Genomic DNA, 9,425 nt, shown 5'->3' with positions numbered 1-9,425 from the left:
GATAGAGGATAGGATAGAGGATAGGATAGAGGATAGGATAGGATAGGATAGAGGATAGGATAGGATAGAGAATAGGTTAGAATAGAGAATAGGATATCATAGAGGATAGGATAGGATAGAGAATAGGATATAGGATTGGATAGGATAGAGGATAGGATATGATAGAGGATAGGATAGGATAGAGGATAGGATAGTATGGAGAATAGGATATAGGATTGGATAGGATAGAGGATAGGATAGAGGATAGGATAGGATAGGATAGAGGATAGGATAGGATAGAGGATAGGATAGGATAGGATAGGATAGAGGATAGGATAGGATAGAGGATAGGATAGGATAGGATAGGATAGAGGATAGGATAGGATAGAGGATAGGATAGGATAGTGGATAAGATAGGATAGAGGATAGGATAGGATAGAGGATAGGATAGGATAGAGGATAGGATAGGATAGAGGATAGGATAGGATAGAGGATAGGATAGGATAGAGGATAAGATAGGATAGAGAATAGGATAGGATAGAGGATAGGATAGGATAGAGGATAGGATAGGATAGAGGATAGGATAGGATGGAGAATAGGATAGGATAGAGGATAGGATAGGATAGAGGATAGGATAGGATAGAGAATAGGATAGGATAGAGGATAGGATAGGATAGAGGATAGGATAGGATAGGGGATAGGATAGGATAGAGGATATGATAGGATAGAGGATAGGATAGGATAGAGGATAGGATAGGATAGGATGGAGGATAGGATAGGATAGAGAATAGGTTAGGATAGAGGATAGGATATCATAGATGATAGGATAGGATAGAGAATAGGATATAGGATTGGATAGGATAGAGGATAGAATAGGATAGAGGATAGGATACGATAGAGGATAGGATAGGATAGAGGATAGGATAGGATAGAGGATAGGATAGGATAGAGGATTGGATAGGATAGAGGATAGGATAGGATAGAGGATAGGATAGGATAGAGGATAGGATAGGATAGAGGATAGGATAGGATAAACGATAGGATAGGATAGAGGATAGGATATGGTAGAGGATAGGATAGGATAGAGGATAGGATAGGATAGGATAGAGGATAGGATAGGATAGAGGATAGGATAGGATAGAGGATAGGATAGGATAGAGGATAGGATAGGATAGAGGATAGGATAGGATGGAGAATAGGATAGGATAGAGGATAGGATAGGATAGAGGATAGGATAGGATAGAGAATAGGATAGGATAGAGGATAGGATAGGATAGAGAATAGGATAGGATAGAGGATAGGATAGGATAGAGGATAGGATAGGATAGAGGATAGGATAGGATAGAGGATAGTATAGGATAGAGGATAGGATATCATAGAGGATAGGATAGGATAGAGAATAGGATATAGTATTGGATAGGATAGCGGATAGGATAGGATAGAGGATAGGATAGGATAAAGGATAGGATAGGATAGGGGATACGATAGGATAGAGGATATGATAGGATAGAGGATAGGATAGGGTAGAGGATAGGATAGAATAGATGATAGGATAGGATAGAGAATAGGATATAGGATTGGATAGGATAGAGGATAGCATAGGATAGAGGATAGGATAGGATAGAGAATAGGATAGGATAGAGGATAGGATAGGATAGAGGATAGGATAGGATAGGGGATAGGATAGGATAGAGGATATGATAGGATAGAGGATAGGATAGGATAGAGGATAGGATAGAATAGAGGATAGGATAGGATAGAGAATAGGATATAGGATTGGATAGGATAGAGGATAGAATAGGATAGAGGATAGGATAGGATAGCGGATAGGATATGTTAGAGGATAGGATAGGATAGAGGATAGGATAGGATAAACGATAGGATAGGATAGAGGATAGGATAGGATAGAGGATAGGATAGAGGATAGGATTGGATAGGATAGAGGATAGGATAGGATAGAGAATAGGTTAGGATAGAGGATAGGATATCATAGAGGATAGGATAGGATAGAGAATAGGATATAGGATTGGATAGGATAGAGGATAGGATATGATAGAGGATAGGATAGGATAGAGGATAGGATAGGATAGAGGATAGGATAGGATAGAGGATAGGATAGGATAGAGGATAGGATAGGATAGAGAATAGGATAGGATAGAGGATAGGATAGGATAGAGGATAGGATAGGATAAACGATAGGATAGGATAGAGGATAGGATATGATAGAGGATAGGATAAGATAGAGGATAGGATAGGATAGGATAGAGGATAGGATAGGATAGAGGATAGGATAGGATAGAGGATAAGATAGGATAGAGGATAGGATCGGATGGAGAATAGGATAGGATAGAGGATAGGATAGGATAGAGAATAGGATAGGATAGAGGATAATATACGATAGAGGATAGGATAGGATAGAGGATAGGATAGGATAGAGAATAGGATAGGATAGAGGATAGGATAGGATAAACGGTAGGATAGGATAGAGGATACGATAGGATAGAGGATAGGATACGATAGAGGATAGGATAGGATAGTGGATAGGATAGGATAGAGGATAGGATAGGATAGAGGATACGATATAGGATTGGATAGGATAGAGGATAGAATAGGAGAGAGGATAGGATAGGATAGAGGATAGGATAGGATAGAGGATAGGATAGGATAGAGAATAGGATAGGATAGAGGATAGGATAGGATAGAGGATAGGATAGAATAGAGAATAGGATATAGGATTGGATAGGATAGCGGATAGGATAGGATAGAGGATAGGATAGGATAGAGGATAGGATAGGATAGAGGATAGGATACGATAGAGGATAGGATAGGATAGAGGATAGGATAGGATAGAGGATAGGATAGGATAGGATAGAGGATATGATAGGATAGAGGATAGGATATGATAGAGGATAGGATATAGGATTGGATAGAATAGAGGATAGGATAGAGGATAGGATAGGATAGAGAATAGGATAGGATAGAGCATAGGATAGGATAAACGATAGGATAGGATAGAGGATACGATAGGATAGAGGATACGATAGGATAGAGGATAGGATACGATAGGATAGAGGATAGGATAGGATAGAGGATAGGATCTGATAGAGGATAGGATAGTGTAGAGGATAGGATAGGATGGAGAATAGGATATAGGATTGTATAGGATAGAGGATAGGATAGAGGATAGGATAGGATAGGATAGAGGATAGGATAGGATCGAGAATAGGTTAGGATAGAGGATAGGATATCATAGAGGATAGGATAGGATAGAGAATAGGATATAGGATTGGATAGGATAGCGGATAGTATAGGATAGAGGATAGGATAGGATAGAGGATAGGATAGGATAGAGGATAGGATAGGATAGAGGATAGGATAGGATAGAGGATTGGATAGGTTAGAGGATAGGATAGGATAGAGGATAGGATAGGATAGAGGATAGGATACGATAGAGGATAGCATAGGATAGAGGATAGGATAGGATAGAGAATAGGATAGGATAGAGGATAGGATAGGATAGAGGATAGGATAGGATAGAGGATAGGATAGGATAGAGAATAGGATAGGATAGAGGATAGGATAGGATAGAGGATAGGATAGGATAAACGATAGGATAGGATAGAGGATAGGATATGATAGAGGATAGGATAAGATAGAGGATAGGATAGGATAGGATAGAGGATAGGATAGGATAGAGGATAGGATAGGATAGAGGATAAGATAGGATAGAGGATAGGATCGGATGGAGAATAGGATAGGATAGAGGATAGGATAGGATAGAGAATAGGTTAGGATAGAGGATAATATACGATAGAGGATAGGATAGGATAGAGGATAGGATAGGATAGAGAATAGGATAGGATAGAGGATAGGATAGGATAAACGGTAGGATAGGATAGAGGATACGATAGGATAGAGGATAGGATAGGATAGGGGATAGGATAGGATAGTGGATAGGATAGGATAGAGGATAGGACAGGATAGAGGATACGATATAGGATTGGATAGGATAGAGGATAGAATAGGAGAGAGGATAGGATAGGATAGAGGATAGGATAGGATAGAGGATAGGATAGGATAGAGAATAGGATAGGATAGAGGATAGGATAGGATAGAGGATAGGATAGGATAGAGGATAGGATAGAATAGAGAATAGGATATAGGATTGGATAGGATAGCGGATAGGATAGGATAGAGGATAGGATAGGATAGAGGATAGGATAGGATAGAGGATAGGATACGATAGAGTATAGGATAGGATAGAGGATAGGATAGGATAGAGGATAGGATAGGATAGGATAGAGGATAGGATATGATAGAGGATAGGATATAGGATTGGATGGAATAGAGGATAGGATAGAGGATAGGATAGGATAGAGAATAGGATATAGGATTGGATAGGATAGAGGATAGCATAGGATAGAGGATAGGATAGGATAGAGAATAGGATAGGATAGAGGATAGGATAGGATAGAGGATAGGATAGGATAGGGGATAGGATAGGATAGAGGATATGATAGGATAGAGGATAGGATAGGATAGAGGATAGGATAGAATAGAGGATAGAATAGGATATAGGATTGGATAGGATAGAGGATAGAATAGGATAGAGGATAGGATAGGATAGCGGATAGGATATGTTAGAGGATAGGATAGGATAGAGGATAGGATAGGATAAACGATAGGATAGGATAGAGGATAGGATAGGATAGAGGATAGGATAGAGGATAGGATTGGATAGGATAGAGGATAGGATAGGATAGAGAATAGGTTATGATAGAGGATAGGATATCATAGAGGATAGGATAGGATAGAGAATAGGATATAGGATTGGATAGGATAGAGGATAGGATATGATAGAGGATAGGATAGGATAGAGGATAGGATAGGATAGAGGATAGGATAGGATAGAGGATAGGATAGGATAGAGGATAGGATAGGATAGAGAATAGGATAGGATAGAGGATAGGATAGGATAGAGGATAGGATAGGATAGCGGATAGGATATGTTAGAGGATAGGATAGGATAGAGGATAGGATAGGATAAACGATAGGATAGGATAGAGGATAGGATAGGATAGAGGATAGGATAGAGGATAGGATTGGATAGGATAGAGGATAGGATAGGATAGAGAATAGGTTAGGATAGAGGATAGGATATCATAGAGGATAGGATAGGATAGAGAATAGGATATAGGATTGGATAGGATAGAGGATAGGATATGATAGAGGATAGGATAGGATAGAGGATAGGATAGGATAGAGGATAGGATAGGATAGAGGGTAGGATAGGATAGAGGATAGGATAGGATAGAGAATAGGATAGGATAGAGGATAGGATAGGATAGAGGATAGGATAGGATAAACGATAGGATAGGATAGAGGATAGGATATGATAGAGGATAGGATAAGATAGAGGATAGGATAGGATAGGATAGAGGATAGGATAGGATAGAGGATAGGATAGGATAGAGGATAAGATAGGATAGAGGATAGGATCGGATGGAGAATAGGATAGGATAGAGGATAGGATAGGATAGAGAATAGGATAGGATAGAGGATAATATACGATAGAGGATAGGATAGGATAGAGGATAGGATAGGATAGAGAATAGGATAGGATAGAGGATAGGATACGATAGAGGATAGGATAGGATAGAGGATAGGATAGGATAGAGGATAGGATAGGATAGGATAGGATAGAGGATAGGATAGGATAGAGGATAGGATATGATAGAGGATAGGATATAGGATTGGATAGAATAGAGGATAGGATAGAGGATAGGATAGGATAGAGAATAGGATAGGATAGAGCATAGGATAGGATAAACGATAGGATAGGATAGAGGATACGATAGGATAGAGGATACGATAGGATAGAGGATAGGATAGGATAGAGGATAGGATACGATAGGATAGAGGATAGGATAGGATAGAGGATAGGATCTGATAGAGGATAGGATAGGGTAGAGGATAGGATAGGATGGAGAATAGGATATAGGATTGGATAGGATAGAGGATAGGATAGGATAGGATAGAGGATAGGATAGGATCGAGAATAGGTTAGGATAGAGGATAGGATATCATAGAGGATAGGATAGGATAGAGAATAGGATATAGGATTGGATAGGATAGCGGATAGTATAGGATAGAGGATAGGATAGGATAGAGGATAGGATAGGATAGAGGATAGGATAGGATAGGATAGGATAGATGATAGGATAGGATAGAGGATAGGATAGGATAGTGGATAGGATAGGATAGAGGATAGGATAGGATACAGGATAGGATAGGATAGAGGATAGGATAGGATAGAGGATAGGATAGGATAGAGGATAGGATAGGATAGAGGATAGGATAGGATAGAGAATAGGTTAGGATAGAGGATAGGATATCATAGAGGATAGGATAGGATAGAGAATAGGATATAGGATTGGATAGGATAGAGGATAGAATAGGATAGAGGATAGGATAGGATAGAGGATAGGATAGGATAGAGGATAGGATAGGATAGAGGATAGGATAGGATAGAGGATTGGATAGGATAGAGGATAGGATAGGATAGAGGATAGGATAGGATAGAGGATAGGATACGATAGAGGATAGCATAGGATAGAGGATAGGATAGGATAGAGAATAGGATAGGATAGAGCATAGGATAGGATAAACGATAGGATAGGATAGAGGATACGATAGGATAGAGGATACGATAGGATAGAGGATAGGATAGGATAGAGGATGGGATACGATAGGATAGAGGATAGGATGGGATAGAGGATAGGATCTGATAGAGGATAGGATAGGGTAGAGGATAGGATAGGATGGAGAATAGGATATAGGATTGGATAGGATAGAGGATAGGATAGAGGATAGGATAGGATAGGATAGAGGATAGGATAGGATCGAGAATAGGTTAGGATAGAGGATAGGATATCATAGAGGATAGGATAGGATAGAGAATAGGATATAGGATTGGATAGGATAGCGGATAGTATAGGATAGAGGATAGGATAGGATAGAGGATAGGATAGGATAGAGGATAGGATAGGATAGGATAGGATAGAGGATAGGATAGGATAGAGGATAGGATAGGATAGTGGATAGGATAGGATAGAGGATAGGATAGGATAGAGGATAGGATAGGATAGAGGATAGGATAGGATAGAGGATAGGATAGGATAGAGGATAGGATAGGATAGAGGATAGGATAGGATAGAGAATAGGTTAGGATAGAGGATAGGATATCATAGAGGATAGGATAGGATAGAGAATAGGATATAGGATTGGATAGGATAGAGGATAGAATAGGATAGAGGATAGGATAGGATAGAGGATAGGATAGGATAGAGGATAGGATAGGATAGAGGATAGGATAGGATAGAGGATTGGATAGGATAGAGGATAGGATAGGATAGAGGATAGGATAGGATAGAGGATAGGATACGATAGAGGATAGCATAGGATAGAGGATAGGATAGGATAGAGAATAGGATAGGATAGAGGATAGGATAGGATAGAGGATAGGATAGGATAGAGGATAGGATAGGATAGGGGATAGGATAGGATAGAGGATATGATAGGATAGAGGATAGGATAGGATAGAGGATAGGATAGGATAGGATGGAGGATAGGATAGGATAGAGAATAGGTTAGGATAGAGGATAGGATATCATAGAGGATAGGATAGGATAGAGAATAGGATATAGGATTGGATAGGATAGAGGATAGAATAGGATAGAGGATAGGATAGGATAGAGGATAGGATAGGATACAGGATAGGATAGGATAGAGGATAGGATAGGATAGAGAATAGGATAGGATAGAGGATAGGATAGGATAGAGAATAGGATAGGATAGAGGATAGGATAGGATAGAGGATAGGATAGGATAGAGGATAGGATAGGATAGAGGATAGTATAGGATAGAGGATAGGATATCATAGAGGATAGGATAGGATAGAGAATAGGATATAGGATTGGATAGGATAGCGGATAGGATAGGATAGAGGATAGGATAGGATAGGATAAACGATAGGATAGGATAGAGGATAGGATATGATAGAGGATAGGATAAGATAGAGGATAGGATAGGATAGGATAGAGGATAGGATAGGATAGAGGATAAGATAGGATAGAGGATAGGATCGGATGGAGAATAGGATAGGATAGAGGATAGGATAGGATAGAGAATAGGATAGGATAGAGAATAGGATACGATAGAGGATAGGATAGGATAAACGATAGGATAGGATAGAGGATAGGATATGATAGAGGATAGGATAAGATAGAGGATAGGATAGGATAGGATAGAGGATAGGATAGGATAGAGGATAGGATAGGATAGAGGATAAGATAGGATAGAGGATAGGATCGGATGGAGAATAGGATAGGATAGAGGATAGGATAGGATAGAGAATAGGATAGGATAGAGGATAATATACGATAGAGGATAGGATAGGATAGAGGATAGGATAGGATAGAGAATAGGATAGGATAGAGGATAGGATAGGATAAACGGTAGGATAGGATAGAGGATACGATAGGATAGAGGATAGGATAGGATAGAGGATAGGATAGGATAGTGGATAGGATAGGATAGAGGATATTATAGGATAGAGGATACGATATAGGATTGGATAGGATAGAGGATAGAATAGGAGAGAGGATAGGATAGGATAGAGGATAGGATAGGATAGAGGATAGGATAGGATAGAGAATAGGATAGGATAGAGGATAGGATAGGATAGAGGATAGGATAGGATAGAGGATAGGATAGAATAGAGGATAGGATAGGATAGAGGATAGGATACGATAGAGGATAGGATAGGATAGAGGATAGGATAGGATAGAGGATAGGTTTGGGTAGGATAGAGGATAGGATAGGATAGAGGATAGGATATGATAGAGGATAGGATATAGGATTGGATGGAATAGAGGATAGGATAGAGGATAGGATAGGATAGAGAATAGGATATAGGATTGGATAGGATAGAGGATAGCATAGGATAGAGGATAGGATAGGATAGAGAATAGGATAGGATAGAGGATAGGATAGGATAGAGGATAGGATAGGATAGGGGATAGGATAGGATAGAGGATATGATAGGATAGAGGATAGGATAGGATAGAGGATAGGATAGAATAGAGGATAGGATAGGATAGAGAATAGGATATAGGATTGGATAGTGTAGAGGATAGGATAGGATAGTGGATAGGATAGGATAGAGGATAGGATAGGATAGAGGATACGATATAGGATTGGATAGGATAGAGGATAGAATAGGAGAGAGGATAGGATAGGATAGAGGATAGGATAGGATAGAGGATAGGATAGGATAGAGAATAGGATAGGATAGAGGATAGGATAGGATAGAGGATAGGATAGGATAGAGGATAGGATAGAATAGAGAATAGGATATAGGATTGGATAGGAAAGCGGATAGGATA

The sequence above is a fragment of the Halictus rubicundus genome, unplaced genomic scaffold, assembly GCF_050948215.1.
Source record: "Halictus rubicundus isolate RS-2024b unplaced genomic scaffold, iyHalRubi1_principal scaffold0275, whole genome shotgun sequence".
In the NCBI taxonomy this organism is placed as follows: Eukaryota; Metazoa; Arthropoda; class Insecta; order Hymenoptera; family Halictidae; genus Halictus; species Halictus rubicundus.
Note: the sequence above shows the minus strand (reverse complement) of the source record.